The sequence below is a fragment of the Enhydra lutris genome, unplaced genomic scaffold (assembly GCF_002288905.1).
Source record: "Enhydra lutris kenyoni isolate GAN:26980312 unplaced genomic scaffold, ASM228890v2 scaffoldscaffold23, whole genome shotgun sequence".
Classification (NCBI taxonomy): Eukaryota; Metazoa; Chordata; class Mammalia; order Carnivora; family Mustelidae; genus Enhydra; species Enhydra lutris.
This window is the reverse complement of record NW_019154107.1, coordinates 12,592,008-12,607,664: the sequence shown is the minus strand read 5'-3', so window position 1 is coordinate 12,607,664 and position 15,657 is coordinate 12,592,008. Positions and strand designations below refer to the sequence as shown.

At 41.7% G+C, this 15,657-nt stretch overlaps 1 protein-coding gene across 3 annotated transcripts in view; it reads left to right on the top strand.

Moving 5' to 3' along the window:
• Positions 1–2,897: 2,897 nt before the first annotated feature.
• LOC111150506 (TGF-beta activated kinase 1 and MAP3K7 binding protein 3) overlaps positions 2,898–15,657 on the top strand; it is a 94,316-nt gene continuing 81,556 nt past the window's right edge. For all 3 annotated transcript variants that reach the window (XM_022507991.1, XM_022507992.1, XM_022507989.1), the window contains exon 1: positions 2,898–3,015. The gene's annotated coding sequence lies outside the window, so the exon portion shown is untranslated. The remainder of the gene's footprint in view (positions 3,016–15,657) is intronic.

The window sequence follows — 15,657 nt, the reverse complement described above, 5'->3', positions numbered from 1 at the left end:
GAAAGTAAAAGAGAGTGGGATGGAGGAGAGAGAGGCCAGATAGAGGAAAGAGCATCTTATGTTTCCTAGGATGTGCTATCAAATCTTCCCACTGGGTGCCTAAGAAGAACCTCCAAAAGCAACCAGCAGAGAAGGAGCCAACTTTATGTCCAGAGAGGACAAAAAAAATCTTCTGACTGTAACCTGTAAAGCAGGAAATTATCTACCTCCATTCCCACCCTCTTCATCCTTGGAGAAGAAACTGTGGTTAGAAAAATGGGGAGGGAGACCTGGAAGTGTAAGGAACAGAAAAGAGGATTATAATCGCTTCTTTGACTTTAAGGCCCTTGCAGAACTCAACTGGGAGAGAGGATAAGAAATAACTATAAATCAAATTCTGAGTTTTGATTATTTTATCAAGCTGCTCGTTTCCCACCTCCACCTCCCAACACCTCCCCCTCACCCATTTTTCTGAAGTCAGGGAATGTTTAGTTAAGTATGAGACTACTGAAAATAAGAACACATTTCTCAGTCTCCCTTGCAGGTAAATACATTAATGTGAATAGGTTCTGGCTAACAGGTTGTCAACATAAATGATGTTAACAACTTCTGGGTTGTACCCTTAAAGGAAATGGGTACATCTTCCCCTTCCTGATAACTGGAATGTACTGTGGTACTGAACCATTTTGGACCAAATATGGTAAGACAGTACTCTAGAGATGGTGGAGAAAGAAGACAGAAGACAAACTCCAGCTCACTCTGTGGAACAGAGCTGCTGTTATTTGTCTATTTTTGCCATCTAATAAGTGAAAGTCTCAAGGCCATACTACATATGCACATTTCTCACTCATGGCTCTGGGAGTGGGCTGAGGCAGCTCTGTTTTATATGAAACCCTGAACTCAAAACAGTTTTTTTTTTTTTTAACCAGTGTTTTAACATGACTGTGCCTGCTAACACGACAGTGGGTTGGGTGACAGGAGTGGAAGGCCTCCTTTCTGACCACATCCAGCTTCTAAAATGAGTGGCTCTCCACAGGGAGCTGCTCTGCTGGTGGATGTGGGTCAAGTTCAGCTCCACTCTAATGTCTCTCATTCCCAGGTCACAGGGAGATTGCAGCTCTCAGGACGGTGCAAGTTCCTTCCCATAGCAGCAGCTGGATCCAGTTTGCAGTTTTTCCCACACTTGCAGACACAGCATCTTGAGCCCTGATCCATCAGAGGCACCTACACCGGTTCCCTTCTCAGAGGTCTGAATTTCAGCTCCACACAGCTCCTCTTCTAGTTCTCTAAATTTTAATAATCCCAACCTCTTCCCTTGGTTCCCCTAGCTCCAGGCATAGTAGCTGCTAGGCCACTAGAGCACGGTCGCTATCTCTGCCACATATTGAGATCTCTTCTTGCATTTTCAGTTACCTAATTATCATTTCTTTGTATTAAATTTTGTTACAATAATCGGGTGGTTTGTTTCCAGACATTCCCCTGACTGATTCCATGGAGTAAATCCTCTGCCTGTTAGACTACCCTCAAGAATTTTCTCTTTGGGGGCGCCTGGGTGGCTCAGTGGGTTAAAGCCTCTGCCTTTGGCTCAGGTCACGATCTCAGGGTCCTGGGATGGAGCCCCGCAACATTGGGCTCTCTGCTCAGCAGGGATCCTGCTTGCGCCCCCCCCCGCCCCCCCCCCGCCTCTCTCCCTACTTACGATCTCTCTCTGTGTCAAATAAATAAAATCTTTAAAAAGAATCTTCTCTTTGGCATGTTTCATGACAGTCCTTTCCCAGCACCTGCTACTCCTCTCTGCACTTATTTTCGTTATAGAATTTACTCTGCTCAACTCCCATAGTTTTTTTTTTTTTTCTCCGCCATAGCCATCCCAGGCCCATACCCACTTGAGGACAGAGCACATGTACCTTTCCTCAGTACCACAGGAAACTCTGAACAACACACGCTTCAATGAATGAATAAATTCATTGCATTTTTCCAGTAAGGAAAATAAAACAGGAACGGAAGCTGTTAATAGTATGCGATTTGGAAAGCTCACGTAGCGCCAAAATGAAAGAGAAACTTAGATGGTGATGTGAGAAACAGGAGGGCGGTGGCTCCCAGCAACAAGCCCAGCTCCGAGCAGTCAGCAAGCTCTCAATAAAAAAACGCGAATCGCCAGCAGGATGAAAGGACAGCTGAGACTTTGCAAAGAATACTCCGTGACTGGGAGGGAGAGAGGAAGGAGGATAGGGTTAGAGGACTCCCGAGGACGCCAAATTGGCAGTTCAGGCTCTAGAGGGATGACCCAGCCTTAGGGCACGCCCCTCTTTTCTCAACCAGGCCTGCCCAACCCTTTCCCGGGTTTCAGTTCTGGTTCCTCCGCCCACTCCTTCCCCTCCCCGCGCCTCTAGAAGGAAACTGGTAAAACACGGAGAACTGGGTCTCACTTCAGGAGCCGTTCTGGGCATGCGTCAATCCCTGCCCCTGCGCAAGCGCAATAACTTCCGCTGTAATTGGTACAGCCCATTTTCACTTTGCGGGAGCGTTTGCTCCCGCCAGCTAAGGCTGCCCTAATTGACCACTTTCCCAGTTGGCCCCCGCCTTCTAGTTACGGTGGGGTGTGTGTGTGTAGAGGAGCTAGGGAGGGGGAAGTTTCGCGACATCGCCTTTGGCTGTCTCCGGCGGCGCCATCTTTGTGTCTGGCGAGCGACGGCGCCCGACGGAGTCCTGAAGCCGTCGGTTCGCTTGCCAAGCTCCAGCCGAGACCGGATCCAGGAAATACGAGGCGGACCTCGGTGGGAGGGACGCACTGAGGGAGGAGGGAGAAAAGGAAAGGGGGCGGCGGCGGCGGCGGCGGCGGCGGCAGCGGCGGCGGCGGCGGCGGCGGCGGCTCCTCCTCCTCCTCCTCCTCCTCCTCCTCTCACCGGATCCCGTCCCGGTGCGGCGCGCACCCGAGGGGGGTCGGGCGGGGAAGCGGCGCCGGCCCGGACCCCCCCAGCGGCGGGAGAGAAGGTGAGGCAGCGGCATCGGCAGACCGGGAGCAGCGGCTGCCGGGTGAGTGTCTCTGAGGAGGGCCCGGCACCTGCCCGATTCTGGGCGTCGGGGGTGGCGCCGGGGTCGTCTCGGTGACCCAGCGCCAGGGCGGTGGGCGTGCGCGCTACTGCGGGGGTCCTGGGGGCTCGGCTCGGCCTGGGGTTGCGGCGGACACTAGGAACTGCGGGACTGCTGGAGGTCTGCGCAGGGCCTGGCGCGCCCGCCCCAGACGCCCCGGGAGGCCGAGTAGAGAGGGAGTGGCCGGGGGCCTCGGTTGGCCCTCTCCCCTAGAACGGGGGGGGGGGGATGATGTCCTTCCTCGCCGCACCCTGGACATTGCGGAGAGTGAACCTCGGTGGAGGGCTTCAAGCCCCCAGCAAGGCGTTTGGGGATGAGGGCTAATCAGCATCAAGGTTCGGTCTGTTAATGGTGTTGAGATATGCAGGGGAAGGTTAGTAGTAATAGTAATTGTTCTATAAGGGGTTTGTAAATTGGTGGCAGGTGTGGAGTAAGGCGAAAACATTGTCTCCGTTCTTTAACAAAGATCACACAAGCAGTCCTCTGAGGTCCAGTGACAGATTAGAGTTATTCCCAGTTGGAGTTGTGTAGTTTAGTACTGTGTACCAGCTCATTAAAGTGCATAAAAACAGGATTGGGGGGATGGGAGAGGGGTACAAGGTGGGTTATGTATAAAGTAGGGTGCATATAAAGTCAAAGTAAGGACAAAAGCATTTTTGTCCTTAGTGAAATGTAACTTATTTAAATTGCTTAAGGACACTTGTCACCTTTGGTCCAGACAGGGCATGTCAATTCCATGTGTTCTTCAGTGACATTTGTCAATTATTTCAGCATCTGATGTGTTTATTTTTGGTTTGTAAAAGAAAAAAATGTGTGGGAAAGAAGAACAATTTGACAAACGTAGCTTCTTTTGCTCACTTTTTCATTTTGGAAGAATGAAGGGATTTTTTCCCTTTTCCTTGTAAATGTTTTCCAGTCGTATATCAGAACATTTGTAAGAAGGAAGAAATATTTCGATCAAAAGAAAAGGTTTTCGAGGTGAGAGTTTGGTTTTTTACCGTGTTTTAAAGGGCATCATCACTCATAGTAAATTTTGTGATGGTGTCAAGAGTGCGAGCAAATGCAATACATACTTTAAAGCCTTGTGTCCTATGAAGTTTTTCAACCTACCCTACCCCCCTCTTCGTTCGCTTGTGACTGGTTTAATCAAAGGAAAGACTTTAGTGAAGATAAATATTAAATATATGACTTTCATCTTTAAATTGAACAGAACCTATGTTCTTTCACTCTGAATTTTATTCCATGTGTGGATTTGACACAGTCTTCTCAATTATATAGATTTTTCATTAGCAAATTCTGTACAGTTTGTGTTGGAGCGAAGGGAGCTAGCATTGCGTATGTTCAGTCACTGGTTTTGGTGGGTTATGTATGTTTGCATTTAATCCTCATAGTCCTTTAATTTAATCCCCATAATCCTTGTGCGGGTAATTTTATTCCTGCTGTACAGATAACCACACTAACCTCCTGTATTCGTAAGTAATTTTCCTGAGGAGTTTATATAGCTGGTAAATTGCAGAGCTAGAACCCAAACTCATGTGTGTCTGATTTTAGAATATGTGCTTTTTCTACTATATTCTGCATAAGTGTGTGTACTGATAAAAATTTCAGAAAATGAAAATCTTTGTTACAAAAAAACCTTTCAGTTCTTTTGGTAATCTTGAAAGATTTCAGTGTTCTTGGTTGAAGATAATCTTAGGGTTTTTCTTTTCTTTCTCATGTGTTCATTTTCTAGCTAGAGGTAACATTTTAACAGAAGTCTGCTGATTAGTAAGGATTCTTAGCAGCCTGTAGTGCCCTATGTGAAATTCAGATGTTTTCAGTAACTTTGCCTCCAGTTTCAGCATGCCCAGGGTAATTCAGAGATTAAATATTTTGTTTATTTTGGTTGGTCCTGAATAGTTTTAAAATTATATTACTAAAATAAAATAGCAGCTATTTCTAAGGGTCTGAATTTGCTTTATCATAGCTTGGAGGTATACACACATACCCACCCACCTACTCACCCACCCCCCACTTTCTCCAACAAGTGGAGTACTTGATAACAGATGCTGTTTTTCTTCTCTTTAATTTAGTACAGAGGTTTATGGATCCACTTTATCGTTTGCAGAAAATACGGCAGCTATTCCGGGATCCAGCATAATCTGTAGGGCTTGGAGTAAAAGATCTTCCAGGTTCCCAGGCAGTGTGGGATATGTCAGTGAAAACAGCAGGAAAATCTTGCCAGCGCATGGCTGATAGACACTGTTGTCCCTTAATGGTTTCTGCTCTTGCGTCTTTGATGTGTTGCTGAGCTTGCCTCCTGGCCATTATCTCTGCTAAGGAGAGAGTTGCACTGGAAGAGTAGTAGCTTAAATAATAGGGGAAAAAAATGGATGCTAAGTGTCTGGCACTCATCCTCTAGCTGGATATTTGGTTAGGTTTACCTGTTGAATTAATTATCCCTGGCTGTGAGTTGTGGAAACATTATTAGGGAATTTGGGATTTACTGCGCCATCTTTTAAGCTGTAAATTGTTTGCGGGGGGCCTCGGTTAAGTAGCTATGTCTTATGGAAACGTGGGCCTTAGGGGCTGGAGGTAAAAGATGTCCTGTACTCCTCAGATGCATTTGTGTGTGTTTGAGTTTGGAACTTTGCTTGAAATACTAACTTGGAGGCCTGACAGGCAATGTTTGGTCTCAGTGAGCAAGTTTTTCATTATAGTTATACTTCCAAGAAAGAGTTAAATATCGTTCCTTGTTTGTGAAGGTAATAACTCATGATATTTGGGCTATTGGGGTGAAAAAAATTGACAGATGATAATGTAACTGAGTGCTCACTCTGTAAATAAAAAAAGCCTTTCTAAAATGATTTATATTGCCACTGTATAAAGAAAAGGCAGCGGGAAATTATCTCACATGTATTTAGATGTATGTTTTCATATCTTCCACGTAATAAACCTCAATATATTGCCATGGCCACAAATACTCATTTGTTTAAAAGTGAAATGGACCTGAGGAAATACTGGTAACTGTCAAGATGAGTTAATCCTAAATTAACTAACTTAAGAACAGTTATTATAGTTTAAATTGTTGGCAGTTCTATTAACTTATTTGTCTGGCCCTCCACCGTCCCACTTCCTGCTTCAAATTTCCTTAGGTTCCTTCCTCCCTTTCTCCCATGGGTTGTTCCTGCTCGTACCTGGAGCCCTTACTTCCCTTAGTTCGAACTGACACCGAAGTCTTTAGCAGAGTGGATGCTGACTGGGAGGGGAAACAATACTCCTCTTAAGTCCGTTCCCATTCTCCCGTTCTCCGAGACCCTGTGTTCTAGGAGATCAAGAAGGATCTGGACAAGACCGCTTCACCCACTTCTCTCTTTATTGAAAAGGAGAATGAGAGTAGCCAGAGTGAGAGAGGCTGTGTTAAGATCCTTGCCACGGTTTCTTTTTCTTTTCCTCCCCTCTCCTAAGCATTCAGGAGGAAAGTTTGTAAAAATCTATCTGCTCCAGGAGCAGGCCCTGCTCCCTTCTCCTTTTCTGCAGCCCACCCTGACCCCTACACTTTTCCGCAGCTCCTTTCAGTTGCCATCCCGCCTTTCATCCTTCTCTCCCAAGTAGGTCTTGCCTGCCTTATCCCAGGATCTCCTCCCACTGCTGCTCTGCCTTTTTGTCCTAACTCTGAAGCCTCGTGCAGTACCAAATGCCGTCTTTCCTGCCGTTTCTCCTGCTCGGCCTCAGTCGTGGAATCCTAGGCCTGTGGTCCTAGGGGAGGGAACAGTTCTACTCCAGGGCTGAGTGGGGCACGGGTACTTGGATTTATTCTAGGTCGATTGCTAGATGAGTTTTCCCATAGAAACGTTGCCCATGCAGGTTTGGAATTTGTTATACTTCTGTAACCTTATGGGTGTTTTAGCTTTTGTGGACTCCTTTGGAAGCCTGCCACATAGACCTTTGTTTGCTGGGAAGGCAAGTTCTGAGCTTCAAATAGATGATTTAAAAAAAAAAAAATCAGCCTGTGCTCCAGAAGTTGTTGGGAGTTGCATGCTTTTTGTTAATTACTCAGTGAGATGGTATGGAGCACACCTTTTAGCTGTCCAAAATTAGATATGTTATGTGGATCAGGTGGCTCTTTTGGGAGATAAACTGATAGCCTTTTTAGATTGTCAGGGAAGAATTTCTGAATTTAGGCACATGTTTTGAAATGTTGTTCTTCCGTCTGTCTCAGGTTAATATTTGTCCTTAAAGCACTTGTTACAGTGTTGTGGAAAGAACAGAGTTTTATTTTGTCATAAAAAGAATATCTTGTTCCCACTATTTCTTGTTACTGTTTTGAAACTTTTCAAGGGTATTTGAACTCTAGCAGTTACTTTATCCTAGTTTACTTAATGGTAAACAGCGACAATGTGTTTATGTTGAAGATTTTGAAAAAGTTTTATTAGTCTGTTGTTGAAGCTACATGCCTTTACTACTGTTAGTAGTGTTCAAACATGTTAAGTGAGGGATTTCAAGCAAAATACATTTTAAATTTATTCTCTGTAAATGTGCTCAGTCTTTACTTGGTGGAAAGATAGATTCTTAATAAAAGGCAAGATGGGTCTCTCTCTCTCTCTCTTTTTTGTCTCCAAATCACTCTTGTTTCAAAAGTAGAGTAAGCACCCTTTATTTATTTTAAGAGTTTGCCAAATTATTTAATGATACACAGAGTGCAATGGTTAAAAATATTTCTCAGGGTAAAAATGCTTAAATGTTCAAATCTTACTTTTGACACTAGCTCTGTGATCTTGGGCAAGTTGCTTAATCACTGACCTGTTTCCTCATTTTTGAAATTGGGGTAGTGTAATACTTAACTCACAGGATTTTTGTTAGGATTAAGTGAGCCAGAAGATGTATAGTATATTTTTAGAACATAACTAGTGATGGTAAATACTCAAGAAGAGTTAGTTTTTTAAATTTTATTATGTTGTCATCATTATTGTTACTTATGCTATTACTACATTCTCAGATGACACCCCTTCTGTTCTGGGTATGTATGTGTGTGTGTGTGTGTGTGTGAGAGAGAGAGAGAAAGAGAGAGAGAGAGAGAGAGAGACTGTGAGAGAAAGATAACATTTATTTATTTCGTAGTAATTTTTCATGTAAAGCTTATGGGGGGCCAGGGAGAGCAGTGTATTAACTGTTGGATACATCCAAAATGGGTTGTAGTGCAGGAAATACATAAAATATTAAAATAATTTTTTTCAGTAACACCATTCCTATTATAAGAAACTGTGCCACTTTGGTATATGAGCAAAACTGGATTATGTGAGTAATTGCGGTGTCTTTTATTTAAATTTGTTTAGTTATCTTGGCGTCTATAAGGCCGAATTCTGTGTAGAGGGAGCCTCAATTTTTAAGTGGTCCATTTGTAAGACTTTCTTTTTTTTTTTTTTTTGAAGATTTTATTTATTTATTTGAGAGAGAGAATGAGAGAGAGAGAGCAGAAGAAGGGGGAGGGTCAGAGGGAGAAGCAGACTCCCCAGTGAGCAGGGAGCCCGATGAGGGACTCGATCCTGGGGTTTCAGGATCACGACCTGAGCCGAAGTCAGTTTCCAATCAACTGAGCCACCCAGGGGCCCTGTAAGACTTTCCTTTTGAAATTCACCACCATTTTCCCATAGAAATAATGTCACATATGGCCTTCAGATTCCCAAGCCAGTCCCACGTAACTGAATTTGAAGACTGATAGTGCTATGTAAACTAACATGTATGTATAACAGTGTCTCAACAAGAATATGCACTGAGTGCCTCAGGTACTGCAAGATTATGAACACAATCTTGACGATGGAATGGGGAGGCACATTCCTTCACGATCCCAGTAAGGACTCCCAGGTCTTGGGCAGAGAGCTTGTTCTCTAAGTGGATGCTGAGGACAGGATGAGTAGTGAGACCTGGTCTCTAGAAAGCAGACGTTTTTTCCTGGTGTGGCTCCTCAAAAGGCTGTTTAGTATGGTGGTTGTCCTCAGATCTCCGTTCCATCACTTACAGAACTTCTCATCTGTAAAATGCAGATATTAGTACTGTACTGCCTACCTTAGAGGTTCTTGGGAGGGTTGAATGTGTTAATATATGTAAAGCACTTTAAACAGCAGCAAGCCCGTAGTTGAGTGCGTAAGTAACATTATACACATATTTATTATTAAGTGTTACCATTAGGACAGCTAGAATACCCCCCTCTCTCTGGGGCTCATTCGATTAAGCCCTACAGCCCGGCAACAGGCTCCATGCTCCACGGGAAGTCTGGTTGCCCCTCTCCCTCTGCTTCTCATGACTGTTCATGCGCGTGCGCTCGCTCTCTCTCTCTCTCTCCCCCTCCCCCTCCCCCCTCAAATAAATAAAATCTTAAAAAAATGAGAGAGTCCTCTGATAGAAAGAATGCTGTGGGGATGCAATGGAGAGTAAAGCATTTTTATATTGTAAAAATGTTTCACAGGATTAAATGGATTGTTTTATGTACTGTATACTTGTGATGGAGTTAGCTTCAGAATGACAAGTCATTTTTCCTTTTAAAAATGTTAAAGTTGGGGGCACCTGGGTGGCTCAGTGGGTTAAGCCTCTACCTTCAGCTCAGGTCATGATCTCAGGGTCCTGGGATCCAGCCCCACATCAGGCTCTCTGCACAGCAGGGAGCCTGCTTCCCCCTCTCTCTCTGCCTGCTTCTCTGCCTACTTGTGATCTCTCTCTCTCTCTCTGTTGAATAAATCAATAAAATCTTAAAAAAAAATGTTAAAGTTGGGGGGCACCTGGGTGGCTCAGTGGGTTAAGCCTCTGCCTTCGGCTCGGGTCATGATCTCAGGGGCCTGGGATCGAGCCCCACGTCGGGCTCTCTGCTCAGCGGGGAGCCTGCTTCCCCTTCTCTCTCTGCCTGCTGCTCTGCCTACTTCTGATCTCTCTCTGTCAAATAAATAAGATCTTAAAAAAAATGTTAAAGTTGGGGCACCTGGGTGGCTCAGTCTGTTAAGCGTCTGCCTTCAGTTCAAGTCAAGATCACAGTGTCCTGGGACCGAGTCCCACGTGGGGCTCCTGAGCTGCCTCTGCCTCTGCCCCTCCTCCCCACTCATGCTTTCTCTCTCTCCTATAAATAAAACCTTAAAAAGAAATAAAAATGTTAAAGTAACATAGAAAGCATACTTTCTTCATATTAGATGTAGAAGCTAACTGGAATGATTGGAGAAATTAATTTTTTTGAACCTACTGATTTAATAAGAAATTAATATTATGTTAGTACTATGATTTTATTGTCATTAATTGAGTTTTTTTTGTTTTTTTTGTTTTTTTTGTTTTTTTTAACTATGTACTGATTTCAGGTTGTGGTCATGATTTTTTTTTTTTTGGTCTTTTTCGGGGTTACCATATGCTATAGGTGCCATTGTCATTGTAAATTACCACACATGCTTTAAGTTTGTTGTCAGAGTCATCATTTAGTGTAAACAGAACGTGATCTGTTAGGTTGCTCATCATGAACTATACTTTTAGAAAGTCTTTATCTTTTCTGCTCCAGAAATAGCTTTTGGCTATTAGTCATGGTTGGCAAAGAAATTAATTTTGACTTGGTAACACTTGGATGAAAATGTTTCAATTGAATATAGCATGTACTGAGAGTCACTGCCAGTAGACAGATTCTCTTGCTGGGTGGGAATCCTCTAGAACTTAAAAGAAAATTGGAAAAGTGATGAATTTGACTAAATAATTTTGTTTCTATTTATGGAGAGCTGCTTATGACCTTGGACAAATCAGCCAATTCAGAAGACCTTGGATTCTTTATAAAATTAGGATATTTGACTAGATATGTGAATCTATTAGTTCACTTCTTAGATTTGAAAGACCTTGTTATTTAATAAAAACATAAGATCAAGTGGCTTGTGTTAGAGTTTTATGAATCAATACTAGTCATTAGATCTAGATATAAATCAGTTTACCTTTTTGGGTTTGAATAGTTTCAGACCAATTTTACTGTAAGTTTGAGAGTTTCTAGTTGGTTTGGCACCTCTATGAATTTTTTCTTTTTCTTTTTTTTTTTGGTAGTTAGCATGTCGTCTAATACCTGCTTTTTAAGTTTTAGTTAGTTACTTGATTTCTGTGATTTGACCTGAACCAATCAAACTTTTTTTGCTCTCCTATTCCCTAACAAATTTTGAACAATAAGTACTCCTTCATACTTAAAAAAGAATTTATTAAAATTTTATTAAATATGCAGAAAGCATACATCAGTAGTAAACAGCTCAGTGAATTTTCACAACTGAACACACTTTTGTGCCAGCACCCAGATCAAGAAAGTGAACATTACCAGTCACTTAGAAGCCCCTTTTTGTGCCTTTCTGATCATTTACTACCGTACCCATCCCCCCATTTCCCTTTTTTTAAAAAAATAACTGGAAGTTTGTACCTTTTCACCTCCTTCACCATTTTCCTGACATTTAACATCACATGGTTTTTCTACTTTTGTGTTTATGTAAATGTGATCCTCCTGTAGTCTTGGGTGACATTCTGAATGAGATTTATTTATATATTGTGTATAATTGTAGGCTGTTTCTTCTCATTAGGGTATATTCCTTTGTGTGGCTATATCACTATTATTCTGTTATTGATGGATATGTAGGTAGGTCTCAGTTTTTGGAGAATGTGTTTGTAACCTTGGAGTAGGCAAAGATTTCTTAAACAAGACTTTTCAATAAGTATTTCTTGAGTTCCCACTGGAGAAAGAAGAGAGAACTGGACATCTGAAACATTTTTTTAAATGTTAATAAATAGTAAAATCATACTTTAAATCTCAGGGAAAGTGTCAGTATTTACAACTAAATTTTCCAGGTGGCTGAAGTTTGTGTTTTTTAACTATTTTGGGCTGAATTCTTTCAAGAATGTGTCTTGTACTTCGTTGACTGTTTTGACTTGCTGATTTGTGGAAGTTCTTTATTATGTGCTAGAAATGAGCCCTTGCTGGTTTCATGAGCATGTTTTTTCATTTTTGGTGTGTCTTTTGATAAATCAAAATTTTTTAAAGTCTAATTTAGAAATAGTTTCCTTTGTATTTAAATTAGATACCAGGTTCAGTTTAAAAATATCTTTCCTTATCTCAAGGTCTTGAAGATATTCTCATTCATCTTCCAGAAGCTATATTACTTTGGCTTTGTACCTGAAATTGATTATTGTGCATTGTGTGAGAAAGGGGACAATATCGTTGTTTTCTTTATTTAAAGATTTTATTTATTTATTTGACAGAGAAAGAGAGATCACAAGTAGGCAGAGAGAGAGGGGGAAGCAGGCTCCCCACTGAGCAGAGAGCCCAATGCGGGGCTCGATCCCAGGACGCTAAGATCATGACCTGAGCCAAAGGCAGAGGCTTAACCCACTGAGCCACCCTGGTGCCCCAATATCATTGTTTTCTACATGACTAGTTAATTGTCCCAGCACAGTGTTTTTCCTACTTTTGTTGGAAATCAAATATCCATATGTTTGTGGTTCTGTTTCACAGCTGTCTATTCTGTACCATTGCTCACTGTACTGATACCACACTGTGTTCTTCACTAAAACTTTATTCTCAGTCTTGATGATCATTAGAACAAGTTCTTCCACCTGCTTGTCTTTTCCGAGCATCTTGGGTATTTTTGGCCCTTTGCACATATATAATGTGTTTTAATATCATCATGTCACTTTCCACACATCACATGTACGCACACAAAAAAATCTGTTGTATTTGGAAATTGGATTTCTGTGAAATCTGTAGAGCAATTTAGAATTGACATCTTTATCTTTTTATTTTCTAATTCATGATCATGATCGGCTCTGTTTATTTAGGCCCTCTTTAATTTCTCTCAGTAATGTTTGTAATTTTCTTCAGAGAGATCTGTAAGATTTTTATTCCTATGCAAGTTGGTGCAGCCACTTTGGAGAACAGTGTGGAGATTCCTTAAGAAATTAAAAATAGAGCTTCCCTATGACCCTGCAATTGCACTACTGGGTATTTACCCCAAAGATACAGATGTAGTGAAAAGAAGGGCCATCTGTACCCCAATGTTTATAGCAGCAATGGCCACGGTCGCCAAACTGTGGAAAAACCAAGATGCCCTTCAACAGACGAATGGATAAGGAAGATGTGGTCCATATACACTATGGAGTATTATGCCTCCATCAGAAAGGATGAATACCCAACTTTTGTAGCAACATGGACGGGACTGGAAGAGATTATGCTGAGTGAAATAAGTCAAGCAGAGAGAGTCAATTATCACATGGTTTCACTTATTTGTGGAGCATAACAAATAACACGGAGGACATGGGGAGATGGAGAGGAGAAGGGAGTTGAGGGAAATTGGAGGGGGAGATGAACCGTGAGAGACTATGGACTCTGAAAAACTATGAGGGTTTTGAAGGGGTGGGGGGGGTGAGAGGTTGGGGGAGCCAGATGGTGGGTATTATGGAGGGCTTGTATTGCATGGAGCACTGGGTGTGCTCCATGCAATACAAGCCCTCCATAAACATGAGGAATACAAGCCCTCATAAACAATGAATTCTGTTATGCTGAAAAGAAATTTTTGAAAAAGATTTTTATTCCTAGATATTTGATATTTTTTGATATTGTAGTTTTTAAAGAGATCATTTTGTTGCTTATCAAAATACGGCTGACTTTTATATCAACCTTATATGTAACAATTGTGCTAAATGCTTATTACTTTTAGTAATTTATCTTCAGGTGTTTTGTTTCTTCCTTTCAAATTGCTCTACTTTTGTTTCTTAGTGCTGACTAGTACTAAGATTATATTATTGAATAGAAGTGGAAATACAGGGTACCATTGTCTTGTTCCTTTTTGCAAATGGGGAACTTTCAATATTTCTTCATTAAATATGTATTTGCTTTAATTTTTTCCCAGTTACCTTCAAATAAAGGAACTTTATTCTGTTCTTAGTTTGCTAAGGGCTTATCTCATGAGTGATACTGGATTTTTATCAAATATTTATTGTTAAAAAGGAATTATGATTTTGCTCCTTAAATCAGATTATATCTATTGATTTCCTAATGATAAATCAACTTTCCATGGAATAAACCCAGTTAGTTACAGTTAGCATGACATTTTCCTGAGGAATTTTGGGTCTTTGTTCTTGAGTGAAGTTGGCATCTAATTTTGTTTCCTTGTACTGCCCTTGTCAGGTTTTGGTGGTCTTGTAAAATGAGTTAAGGAATATACCTGCTCTTTCTATTCTCTGGAAGAGTGTGTTAAGATTGGTTTTCTTTCTTTTTTAAAGGTATGACAGAATTGAGCCCTGAAGCCATTTAGACCTAGAGTTTTCTTTGCAGGAAAGCTTTTATTTTTTTATTTTTAAAAAATATTTTATTTATTTATTTGACAGAGATCTCAAGTAGGCAGAGAGGCAGGTGGGGGTGGGGAAGCAGGCTCCCGGGTGAGCAGAGAGCCCAATGTGGGGCTCAATCCCAGGACCTTGAGACCATGACCTGAGCTGAAGGCAGAGGCTTAACCCACTGAGCCACCCAGTTGCCCCAGGCAAGAAAGGTTTTAATTATAGATTCAAGTTTTAAAGTAAGAGTAGTAGTATACTTCAGGTTTGTTTCTTTTTTTTAATTGAAGTACAAACATTGTAACATATAACATTGTATCAGCCTTACAACACAGTGATTCCATATTTGTATGTATTGCAAGATGATGACCACAATAGGTCTAGCTAACATCTTTCACCATACATAGTTACTACCCCAGTTTTTTTTCTTTTGATGAAGACTTTTAAGATTTACTGTCTTAGAAGCTTTCAAGTGTGCAATACTCTATTATTAACTATAGTCACCATGATATACATTACATCCCCAGGACTTACTTTATAATTGGAAGTTGATCCTTTTTGACCTCCTTCATCCATTTTGCCCACCATTACTTGCTTCCTCTGGCAGGCACTAATCTAGTCTGTTCTCTGTATCTATGAGCTTTTTTTGGGGGGGGGGTGGAGATTCTACGTATAAATGAGATCATACAGTATTTGTCTTTTTTATTATAAATAATGCTGCAGTGAATATGGGAGTTAGTGTTTTGGGGGTTGTTTTGGGTAAATACCCAGAAGTGGAATTGCTGGATCATATGGTAGTTCTGTTTTTAATCTGTTGAGAAACTTCCATACTGTTTTCCATGGAGGTGGCTCCATTTGCATTCCTACCAACAGTGGACAAGGGTTCCTTTTTCTCCACATCCTCACCAGCACTTCTTATTTTTTGTTTCTTGGTATTAACCATTCTGACAGGTGTGAGATAATAGCTCATTGTGGGGTGTTTTTTTTTCCACTTTTTTAAAAAAGTAAGCTCTACACCCAATGTGGGGCTCGAATTCACGACCCTGACATTGAGAGTTGCATGCTCTACCAACTGAGCCAACCTGGAGCCTCTTGTTATACGTTTGTGTTTTTTTTTAAGATTTTATTTATTTGAGGGGCGCCTGGGTGGCTCAGTGGGTTAAGCCGCTGCCTTCGGCTCGGGTCATGATCTCAGAGTCCTGGGATCGAGCCCTGCATCGGGCTCTCTGCTCTCTAGGGGAGCCTGCTTCCTCCTCTCTGCCTGCCTCTCTGCCTGCTTGTGAT